Raw genomic sequence first — 12,588 nt, forward strand, 5'->3', positions numbered from 1 at the left:
GAGTTCTCCTCTATGTAGGCAGCCAGGAGCTCGGGATCGGAGAAGTCCTTGGTCTGATTGAGATAAGTGACCCGCATTCGCGCGGGGTAGAACAGGCCAAAACGAGCACCCATCTTTTTTAGCTGTGGGCGGAAGGCAAGGAGCTGCTGGCGGGCTTTGACTGTGTTCTTATGTAGATCAGGCAGGAACAAGATCTTGTTGCCCTCGTGGATCACAGGTGCTGCAGCTCGTGCTTTTTGTTGGATTTCAAGGACCTGTGGGTAGCGGAGGATCCTCAGGACGATGGGTCGTGGTCGGCGGTCACGTGGTAGTCGGGAAGATGGCGAGCGGTGAGCACGCTCAATTTCAAAATCATGTTTAAAATGTAGATCAAGTAATTTAGGGATGAAGGACTCCAAAAATGCCACCATGTTATTCCCTTCTTGACCCTCCGGGACCCCCAAAAGACGCAGATTATTCCGGCGCGAGCGATTACTTGCGTCTTCCATCTCTTTCTCCAGGGCCAACGTGCGCTTCACATGGCCCTGCAGGGCTTTGATGTTCGCATCTGCTGTCGCCGTTTTGATTTCTAAGTCAGCGATTTTAGATTTAAAAGAGGTCAAATCCGTATGGATCGTTGCAAGGTCATCCTTAAGTTCGGATATGGCATCTTTAGTGTCAGTCATCAGGTCCTGCACTGTTTTTATAGCATCCCATAAATCAGACATGGAGGGAGCTTCAGGTTTGTCAGGTGTCTCCAATGTTGAGGTTTTTGCTGGGGATGGAGGGTCAGGCTTGTGCCTTTTGCCTTTAGAGGCTGTAGCCATGATTTAGTAGTGCGGATGGAGCTGGATGGAGATTGCAATCACCCGAGTAGAGCAGCCAGGGAGAGAAAATGTGGCAAGGGTTGCTGGAGCTGAAAGTTCAGTCAGCCATCTTCATCGGGCTCAACAGCGACCCCCATCAAATAGTTTTGAATGAAACTAACAACCCCCCCTTCCATCCGATAAACTCCCTACTCCATCCTCCCAAACCTCCCATGTACATTATAGCTCTGCCATTTACTGGGTACAGTGTCTTCCCACCCCTCCCCTTCAACCCTACCTTGATCCCAAAATCCCCCCTAACAAATCAGACGAATCACTGCTGTCTGTTTAAATCATAGAAACAGAAAAATGAAGACCGATAAATACCACATGGCCTCTCTTGTCTGCTTATCGACCCCATATTACATTACATTCAACAATTTTTTCTTGATGACAAATCAAAACAACAATTACAGAATTTCAGTTATCCATTTCTGATAGTGAAATCAAACCCTACCACCCTCCCAAAATCCACTTAGGAATCCTAGAGGCAGCCCATTTATTCCAGAACGGGGCCATCCAAAGAGGATAACCCCCAAAATAAAACAACTTTCAGCGTAATTCCAACCCCAGCTCTTGCTACTGTCATCAACTATTCAAAACATAAGAACATAAGCAATGCCTCCGCTGGGTCAGACCTGAGGTCCATCGTGCCCAGCAGTCCGCTCACGTGGCGGCCCAACAGGTTCAGGACCTGTGCAGTAATCCTCTATCTATACCCCTCTATCCCCTTTTCCAACAGGAAATTGTCCAATCCTTTCTTGAACCCCAGTACCGTACTCTGGAAGCGCATTCCAGGTGTCCACCACACGTTGAGTGAAGAAAAACTTCATAGCATTCATTTTGAATCTGTCCCCTTTCAACTTTTCTGAATGCCCTCTTGTTCTTTTATTTTCCGAAAGTTTGAAGAATCTGTCCCTCTCTACTCTCTCTATGTCTTCATGACTATCAACAGACGGGAGTCCCTGAGTCCAAAATTTTTATACATGAAAAACCCTAAACTGTGAACCAAACAGGGAGTCTAGACTCTTATAACCCCCCCCACCCCCCCAATAGGAGAGATATACGGAATACTGCTTGAGCATGCACTGACAGATACCAAGAACACCTAGTCACGAACCTATGTTATTATCCCCCCCAGACTTATTTGCCAAGATTTGAATAAGTTAATTTGATTCAAAATATGACTTCGAATCCTGGGGCTCAAAGATTATATATAACCCCCCCCCCCCATATCCCATAAAATTGTCTTTGCCGTTTAAAGGTGAGGTGTAAGTCTCTGAACTCCAACAGCTCATGAAATTTATTACATCAGTGACAGAAAGAAGGTGCTGAACTTTACGTCCAGTATTGAAGAATGTTTTTTTTACCCCACCAAACAAACCTTTTTTACCCAAAGTCTAGGTCCCTTACCCCTAACTCCCAAAACAGACAATTGTCCCAATAGGAGCCCTGCAGGATGTAGTGCTATAGATTGATCCAAGATGCGCTCCTTAAATCAGACGATCGACGTCCAAATTGACCGATTCTTCTCACACCTCGAAAAAGCATGAATAAAAGTCCCAGGCTCCTTCTGACACTTCACACACACCTCTGTATCAATGCCTCCCATATGGAACAGTTTATTCTGCGATATATAAGCCCTATAAACAAGCCGATATTGACACGCCCTCAATTCTGCAGAATGAACCTGGTGTGGAATAGAGCCCAAGAACTGCAACAACCCCCTTGTCTCTATATTAAACTGAAGGTCCTCAGTCTAACTTGCTGCTATGGCTGAAAGGTCATGATGTGGCAAACCCATCAATAATTTTTATGTGAAACAGTGATATTGAAGGTGGATCTTCCGTTGATGTCGCAAATAAGTCACCTATTTTAACAGCCACTGCCAATTGCAAGGAAGAAACTGGCAGAGACTGAATATAATGCTGTAGTTGCATATAAGCAAATTTATCCGCAAAGGTAAAAGCAAGGCCACAAATGGCCTCCAAACTTTTAAACTGACTCTCCATAGTCACCACATGTAGTTGCTGCAAACCCTGGGCACCCCAGAGCAAAATCAGGGGTTCTCCATTCTGGGCGAAAACTCATCATTCCCCTAATTAATAAATAACAAACTACTAGTAGGATGAAAATTTTCCCATTTTAGCCAAATCTTACCACAGTCTACGGAGGGAACGAATGGGCTAGGAGGATCTTAAAGGATTAGGCAAAACTTGATGCTTAGCCTGTAGAACATATAATAAATACAACGGTTGTCCCAAGGGTATTTCCATCCGCAAAGGGGAGAAATATTCCATATCATTAAGCCAGTTACCTAGATGTCGTAATTGCCACACCATGTTATAAAGTTTAATATCTGGTATACCCAGGCCTTCTCTCCTCCAGCTACCTAAAAGATAATGGGAACTCATTCTTGCCTTGGCCCACCCCAACAAAAACGATTTAAGAGCTTATGGAGGGTGGTCACATCTTTTTTTCAGCAAATATGAAGGGAGAGACAGAGTATGGATAGAAGGATAAAAGGGATTAGAGAAGGATCACATTACAGGTCATGGGCCTGATGGGTCGCCGCGGGTGCGGACCGCTGGGCACGATGGACCACGGGTCTGACCCAGCGGAGGCAACTTCTTATGTTCTTAAGAGAGTTTGCAAAAGATATAGTCATGTTGGGAAAATGACCATGGCGTACATGCTGATATTCCCTATGAGAGATAAAGGCAAACCCGCCCATTTATGAAAATGTTGTTTTGTAGCACCCAATAAAGAGACATTAAGCTTATACAGTGTAGAGGATTCCATACTCAAGAATATACCCAAATATGGATCCAAGATGGCCGACGGTCCCGGACGCTGAGTAGCACGCCGGAGAAGACTGATTTGAAAAGTTTCTTTTGGACTGTTTACTTACTTGAGATGCCGAAGAGGAGAGGCCGCAGCGCCGCTGGAGCCTCGCGGCGTTCAGCGGTCCCCTCTTTCGGCAATATTGAAGACCTCCTGCGTCGGATACAGGATATCCCGGCAGCGTCTGCATCCCCCCCGCTGGAGACGCCTCAGAGAGGCGGAAATGAGGTGATCTCCTTGGGGCTAGAAACTACGCTCAGCCCCGACGCTAGGGCACCTCCCCCACCTCCTCAGGTTACCAGCTCCCCACGAGTGGAGGAGCTCCTGGAAGGAGGTAAGCACCTACCCTCGGAGGCCATGAAGAACAGAGAGGGGAGCGTGGAGATGGACTCCCTGAGTTTTCAGGTGAGTCCAAGAAATACCGAGGATTTGGAAACATCAGGGATCATTTCAGCCCAGCAGAAGGATTGCCAGAATCAGCTGATAACCGGTGAGACTATTCAAATTTTCAATCCTTCATATGTTATTGAAAAACCCAGAGAAGTAACACTGGACTCAATCTGGGATTTAGTTGCTGACCTAGCCAAGTCTGTTAAACCCCAGCTTTTGCAGCTGGAAAATAAAATTACTCTTCAAGAAAATGATATAAAAAATATAAAAGTTGAAATTGAGGAATCTAAGAACTCAATTGTGAATATACAACAGGAGTTAAAAGCATCAAAACAGCTTAATGAAGTAATGGTAAAAGATAACACAAGTTTGCGCAGAAAATTGGAAACTTTGGAGAACTTTTCTCGCAATAATAATCTCCGTTTGATTAACTTTCCTAAGATAGCCTCTGTGACACCTAGAGATATGTTGAAACGTTATTTAGTAGAGATTTTGGGTATTCCAGAGGATACATTACCACCATTTACTCAAGTATATTACTTACCAATGAAAACTACTAAATTACCACTTAAACAACAGGAGGATAGTCAACCACTTGATGTTTCAGCAATCTTGGAACTTTCGGACAGAGAGCTTGCATCTCCGGCAACATTGCTTCTTACGGTGGCTCTTGCACCAGATAAAAACTGGTTGCTTAGATTGTACTTCAGAAATAAAATGAAAGAATTTCTTGGACATAAAATATTAATGTTCCCAGATTTGGCAAGGGAAACTCAGAGAAGAAGGCGAGAATTTCTTTTGATGAAGCCAGGTGTTATATCTCTTGGAGGGACTTTTTTCCTACGACACCCTTGCAAATGTGTAATACAGTACCATATGAAGAAATATGTATTCTTTGAGCCATTCCAGTTGACAGCTTTTCTGGCAGGAACTCGACTGGATGAAGGGAAATCAAGCGAGGTGTATCTGAATAAATGATATCCTTTCTCAGCTAAGGGACTTTGTTTTCCTAATATTTGAATTGATATTTGTTAATATCTGTTAATATCTCCGCCTTATCCTTCTTGGATCTAATTTAGAGGACTTGAGCTGAATTTAAGCTTAACATTTATTTTTATTTAGTGGATTATTATGTATTTTACCTATGAGTATTATTTTCTTGCTTTTCTTCAACTTTCTGTACAAGTGGATACTTGATTTATAAAATGTAAAATTTGATAAATATAAAATAAAAAAAAAAAAAAAAAAAAAAGAATATACCCAAATATTTGAAAGATTCCTCCATTGGTTTCAAGAGATGGGCCTGTGGAATCTGCTTATGCAAATCCATGTGAGACGAGAGATACTCTGACTTGGAGAGATTGAGTTTGAATCCAGAGTAATCCCAAAATTCCGTGGCCGGATTGAGTATATAGACGAAAAGGTCCATAAAAGCGGAAAGTTTAAAGAACCCCCTCTATCTTTGGGTTATCCAATATATCTCTTAGCAAGGAATCCAGTACAAGGACAAACAAGAGAGGGGAGAGTGGACAATGCTGTTGTGTATGCTGGCTTATATCAAAAGGCACCGAGTACCACCCATTAACTCCAATCAATGCTATAGGTGAATGATAGAGCACTCATACCCGATACAAAGGCCCCCGAGAATCCATAAGCCCTCAAAACAGCAAATAAAAAGGGCTAATGAATCCGATCAAAGGCCTTTTCAGCATCAGCGCTGATGAGCATTGAAGGTCTCAAGTCCCTTCTTGCCCGTTCCAGAGAAAGCATAATTTGTCTAAGATTCAGTGCTACTCTACGGCCCTTCACAAAACCCACCTGTGGAGAGGCTAAAATGAGGAGCAAGATATGAGATAAGTGATTGGCTAATATTTTTGCAAAAAGTTGTGCCTCAAGTGATATTAAAGAAATCGGTCTGTATGAATTGAGGAGCATGGAATCTTTCCCTGGCTTTGGCAGGACAATGATTAACACATTCCGCAAAGACTCCATCAGAGATTCTATTTCCAGAAATAAATTAATAACTCTAGTCAAGCATACCACTATTTCTGCATTTAGAATCTTATAAAACTCTGATACCAGACCATCCACTACCCAGTGCACTGCTTTTAGTATTATAATAGACTTCCTCTTCAGAAATAGAGGCACTGAGGGCATCATTCTGGCTGTCAGTGAGTTTCGGCAAAGACAAACTAGACAATTACAGGTCCCTGTCAAGACCGGGCTCTGTAGGTGGTGCATATAAATCAGCAAAAAAATCCCTGAACCTAGCTAAGATTTCATCATCTGTTCTAACCTAACTTTCCTGTTGATGCTTTAAGTTGTAACACTCATCTGGGTCCCCCACTCCCTAGCAATCAGTCTGGCCAGCAATGAACCCGGTTTATTTGCATGTTTATATAACTGAATTCTATAATATTGAGCTGATTTCTTAACTCTATCATGAATCAACTGATTAAGTGTGACCTGGGAGGAAAGCCATTCGGCCTTACTTGCTGGGGAGGGGTCCAGACCATACCAACGCCCATCTCTCCTAAGCTTACCCTTCCATCTTTTAATATCTGCCTCAAGAGCATGTTTTTTATGGGCGTGGTAAGAAATAATTTCACCACGCAAAACTGTTTTGGCTGTTTCCTAAAACAAGGCAGAGCTGGTATAAAAATTTCTTTATTGTGCGCTGAATAATCCTTCCATTTCGTGATAAGCGTGAAACTTGGAGTCATAGTATAGAGCCCAGGGAACTTCAGTGGGATCTAGGACAAATAGGTACATCTACCAGGTCTATCCACACAGTAGCACGATCTGATACACACAAAGACCCTATACATGAAGACTGCAGCCTGGATGAAAAAGAAGTCAAAACCAGCAGATAATCTATACTGGAACTGGAGGCACTTCAAACAGTAGAGGAAGAAGACAGAGATGCAGAGATCATCAAGACAGTGGACACCATCGAGGAAGAAGTCCGGGAGCTGGAGAACTTCATAGAAGAGGCATACAGGGACGCCGTGGAAAAGCACCAGCTTCAGTGGGACTGCAGGGATACGCCTACAGAGATTGTGGACCAGCAGATGGACAGCCACCAGGAGGAAATAGGGGACACAGCAGCAAGATCTGGAAACAGCAGAGGGAATCCACAAGAAGACGAACGCCAGGATGAGAAGAAACGGATAGGAACAAAGGACATTGACCTATGGCTGGAGAGATGGACATACACCAGGGACACAGACCTACGACTGGAGAATCAAGAGAAGATAAAGAGGACAGCAATCATCGTGGGGGACTCTATCATCAGATAAGCTGACAGCCACATAGCGGGAGGAAGACTGGTTCGACTGGTGACCTGCCTACCCGGGGCCAAGGTAGAAGACATAGTGAGCCGCATCGATAGGATTGTCAACAGTGTGGAAGAAGAAGACATGGCAGTGGTGATCCATGTGGGAACGAAGAATGTGAGCAACAGGAACTACAACAGAGAAGAACTGAAGGACCAGTTCCAGATGCTAGGAGGAAATCTGAAGACCAGAACGCAGAGGATAGCATTCTCGGAGATCCTGCTGGTACCCAGGGCAGATGAGAAGAGACAGATGGATCTGCAAGCAGTCAACGCGTGGATGCGGCGCTGGTGTGAGGAAGAAGGCTTCCACTTCGTGCGCAACTGGACAACGTTCTGGGGAAAGAGCAAGCTATTCAGGAAGGCGGACTCCACCTCAGCAGAGACGGAACGAGGCTACTTGCAAGCAACATCAAGAGAGAAGTTGAGAAGTTTTTAAACTAGGAAGAAGGGGAAAGCTGTCAGTCGACAGAGAGAGAGAGTCGATGATTCGGGAACCGGTATATCCGGAGGATACCGCGCAGGAAGTTGGAGGGGAGGACTCACCAGATCGCAGTCAGGACGGACCGAAAGGGACACAAGAGGAGGATACCTTGCAGGAAGATGGAGGGAAAGATTCACCAGATCGCAGTCAGGACAGACCGAAAGGGACACAAGAGGGAAGGACACGCAAGAAGGGAACAGGTTGCAAACTCAAGTGTATGTACACGAATGCAAGGAGCCTTAGAAATAAGATGGGTGAATTAGAAGCTGTGGCACAAAAGGATGACGTCGACATCATCGGCATCACAGAAACATGATGGACTGATGAAAATGTTTGGGACACAGTGCTACCGAGATACAAACTATACCACAGAGACAGAGTGGCTCAAAAAGGAGGAGGCATTGCCATATACATCAAAGAGGGAATTGAATCTACTGGAGAGAACATGCCACAATGGACAGATAAGTTAGAGTCTCTTTGGGTCAAAATTCCAGGAACAAATGGACCAGAAACGAGGATAGGCATCTACTACCGACCCCCAGGGCAGTCCGAAGAAATTGATGAAGAAATGACGGATGAGATTAAACGCAACTGCAAGGGAGGCAAAGCAGTTATCATGGGCGACTTCAACTATCCAGGGATAGACTGGAACCTAGGCACCTCAGGCTGCGCTAGAGAGACCAAGTTCCTGGATGCTGTAGGCAATTGCTTCCTGGAACAACTTATCAAGGAAAACACAAGAGGAAATGCAATTCTGGACTTAGTTCTAAATGGGCTGCGAGGACCGGCACAGGATATAGAAGTAGAAGGGACGCTGGGAAACAGCGATCACAATATGATATGCTTCAACCTGGAAATAGAGGTGAAACGTCGGTCCAGAATGACGGCCACGGCTCTAAACTTCCGAAAAGGAAATTGTGAAGGGATGAGACGCATGGTGGGGAAGAAAATTAAGAAGAGGATAAACACTATAAAGACGCTGGAGCAAACTTGGTCTCTTTTGAAGGATACGGTCACCGAGGCGCAAAATCTATATATACTACGTATCAACAAGGGATCAAAGAGGAAAAAGAATAAAGAACCGGCGTGGCTCACTCTAGAGTTTAAGGAAGCGATCAAAGACAAAAAAAATCTTCGTTTAAAGAATGGAAAAGATCAAAAACAGATGAAAACTGGAATAATCACAAACAACATCAACGCAGGTACCATAAGGCGGTAAAAGTGGCAAAAAGAGACTACGAAGAAAAATTAGCCAAGGAGGCGAAAAACTTCAAGCCGTTCTTTCGATATATTAAAGGGAAACAACCCGCGAAATAAGTGGTGGGACCGTTGGATGACCAAGGAATAAAGGGAGCACTAAAGGAGGACAAAGCAATCGCCGACAGACTGAACACGTTTTTTGCGTCTGTATTTACCAAAGAGGATATACACTGCATACTGGAACCTGTCGGGCTATATGCTGGAAATGAAAACGGGAAACTGACAGGGTCTACGGTCAGTCTAGAAGAGGTATATAGGCAGATCGATAGGTTTAAGAGCGATAAATCCCAGGGACCGGATGGCATCCAACCGAGGGTCATCAAGGAACTGAAAGGAACCATAGCTGAACTGCTTCAACTAATAGCCAATCTGTCAATCAAAACAGGAAAGATTCCGGAGGACTGGAAGGTGGCGAATGTTACACCGATCTTCAAAAAAGGTTTGAGGGGAGACTCGGGAAACTACAGACCGGTGAGTCTGACCTCAGTACTGGGAAAGATGGTAGAGGCGCTGATAAAGGACCGCATCATTGATCACCTTGACGGACATAGTCTGAGAACCAGCCAGCACAGTTTCAGCAAAGGCAGATCTTGTTTGACAAACTTGCTGCACTTCTTGGAGGGAGTAAACAAGCAGATAGACAAGGGCGACCCAGTCGACATTGTATATCTGGACTTTCAGAAGGCGTTCGACAAGGTTCCACATGAATGACTACTTTGGAAAATTGTGAGCCATGGAATCAAGGGAGAAATACTCACGTGGATTAAAAACTGGCTTTTGCTTAGAAAACAGAGAGTGGGGGTGAATGGGCAATACTCGGGCTGGAAGAGCGTCACAAGTGGGGTGCCGCAGGGCTCAGTGCGTGGACCTGTACTCTTCATCATCTTTATAAACGATCTGGACATAGGTACGATGAGCGAGGTGATTAAATTTGCGGACGACACGAAGTTATTCAGAGTAGTGAAGACGCAGGAGGATTGCGAAGATCTACAACATGACATAATAAGGCTCGAGGAATGGGCATCGACATGGCAGATGAGGTTCAACGTGGATAAGTGTAAAGTGATGCATGTTGGTATCAAAAATCTCAAGCACGAGTACAGGATGTCCGGGACGGTACTTGGAGAAACCTCCCAGGAAAGGGACTTGGGAGTTCTGATTGACAAGTCGATGAAGCCGTCTACACAATGTGTGGTGGCGGCGAAAAGGCAAACAGAATGCTAGGAATGATAAAGAAGGGGATCCACGAACAGATCGGAGAAGATTATCATGCTACTGTACCGGGCTATGGTGCGCCCTCACCTGGAGTACTGCGTACAGCACTGGTTGCTGTACATTAAGAAAGACACGGTACTACTTGAGAGGGTCCAGAGAAGAGTGACTAAGATGGTTAAGGGGTTGGAGGAGCTGCCGTACAGCGAAAAATTAGAGAAACTGGGCCTCTTCTCCCTCGAACAGAGGAGATTGAGAGGGGACATGATCGAAACATTCAAAGTACTGAAAGGGATAGACTTAGTAGATAAGGACACCCTCTCCAAGGTAGAGAGAACGAGAGGGCACTCTCTAAAGTTGAAAGGGGATAGATTCCATACAAACGTAAGGAAGTTCTTCTTCACCCAGAGAGTGGTGGAAAACTGGAATTCTCTCCTGGAGGCTGTCATAGGGGAAAACACTCTCCAGGGATTCAAGACAAAGTTAGGCAAGTTCCTACTGAACAAGGATGTACGCTGGTAGGGCCAGTCTGTTAGGTCGCTGTCTTTGACCAAAAGGGCCACCGGTGAGTGGACTGCTGGGCATGATGGAACCCTGGTTTGACCCAGCAGCGGCATCTCATATGTTCTTATGTTCTCAATTGAGTTCCATGAGCATGCGGCACATGAGTATAATCTTGCTCCGAAGGGGTCTATAAGAACCAATGTCTTGCACACCAAGGGACCACCCCCCCAAGAGATATCTATAGGTGTAGTCCCACCCAGTGCAGATGTAAGTGGGTCAAAGTGTTAAAATCGCCACCCATAATCACTGGAATATTCCCAAAAGCCTGAACAGAGCGAAGAACATCTCTATAAAAGTGTTTGTCGTCCTCTTTCGCCATTACTTTTTGTGCTCACGTTAGATCCGTTGTTGAGAGAGATTCTTTCTAACCCCATTCAGCCGTGTATCTATGCTGCCGAGAGATCCTAAAGTCAGGCCGCAGCAGCCATAAGCTGATCACGGCAGGGGAAGTTATCCCCGATCAGCTGAGCCAGCAGTGCTCCACAAAGCTGCGGCTTCGGAGAGTCCTGCCTGCTCAGCTGATTGGGGTGGGGGTGGGGGGCTGAGTGGCTATGGCAGAGGAACCCCCTGATATCGGCAGGAGGGATGCCTACTCCCTCCTGCTGGGACCCCTGAAGCACCCCCCCAACTGAGATAGGAGGCAGGAGGGATATTCACCCCCCTCCTGCCAGCAGGTCTCCCAAGTAGAGAGTTGCGCGGGGACAGAAATCCCACCCGTCCCCGCCAAAATCCCACCCATCCCTGCGAGGAATTCCTCCGTCCCCGTGAGGAATCCCCTCTGTCCCTGCCTGTCCCTATAAACTTCAGAAATAGTTATTTCATTTAATTATGCTACTGAATTAAAGGGTATGTTAGAGACCCATTTACAAATAAGCAAAGACACTTTATTAATTTGGAAATATTAATTGGGAAGAATACATACTTTGTAAACGGGTTTCTACCAGAGCCTCTAATGTTGGCTCGAGCTGCCTTTAACTGTGCGGGATCCCCACAACCCGAGGTGGCGTCCCCACGGGATTCCCGCGACTTGAAGGGGAAACCTGCGGGATCCCCGTCGTTCCCGTTCCCGTGCAGCTTTCTACTCCCAAGCCCATGACCCATCTCAACCGCCGATACCCCTGAACCCCCACCCCGATACCCCCCAAACACTTCCCCGCACTTTTTGTAGTAAGGCTGGCCGGAGGGATGCCTATACCCTCCGGCCGGCAGGCCCGCCTCTTCTCAATGGTAGGCCTCCCCTTCCTGGTGCATCCTGGAATGCACCGGGGAGGGGCCTAAGGTCTCTCCCATAAGGAGGGCCTTAGCCTGGGCCAATCAGGGCCTTAGATACCCTTCCCGGTATCTAAGGCCAATTGGTTTGGGAGGGCCTATAGACAGGAGGGAGTGGGCATCCTTCCTGCCAGAGCCCTTGCAACATCCCCCCAACCGCGATAGACAGAAGGGATGCCCACTTCCTCCTGCCTATTGCGGTTGGAGGGAGATGTTTTGGGGCCTCCAGCAGGAAGGAGTGGCATCTCTCCTGCTGGGGGACTTCGAGGGGGCTTTTGGGGTTTCCAGTAGTAGGGAGTGGGCATCACACTCTTGCTGATGTTGGGGGGTCCATAGCCGCTCAGCTGATTGTGGCAGGGGTATTCCCTGCCCCCTCCCCCCAATCA

At 46.0% G+C, this 12,588-nt stretch overlaps 1 protein-coding gene across 1 annotated transcript in view; it reads left to right on the forward strand.

The window, feature by feature from the left end:
- ZDHHC8 (zinc finger DHHC-type palmitoyltransferase 8) overlaps positions 1–12,588 on the forward strand; it is a 121,188-nt gene that overhangs the window by 100,779 nt on the left and 7,821 nt on the right. The gene's annotated exons all lie outside the window — the stretch shown is intronic.

Source organism: Geotrypetes seraphini, chromosome 8 (assembly GCF_902459505.1).
Source record: "Geotrypetes seraphini chromosome 8, aGeoSer1.1, whole genome shotgun sequence".
Taxonomy (NCBI): Eukaryota; Metazoa; Chordata; class Amphibia; order Gymnophiona; family Dermophiidae; genus Geotrypetes; species Geotrypetes seraphini.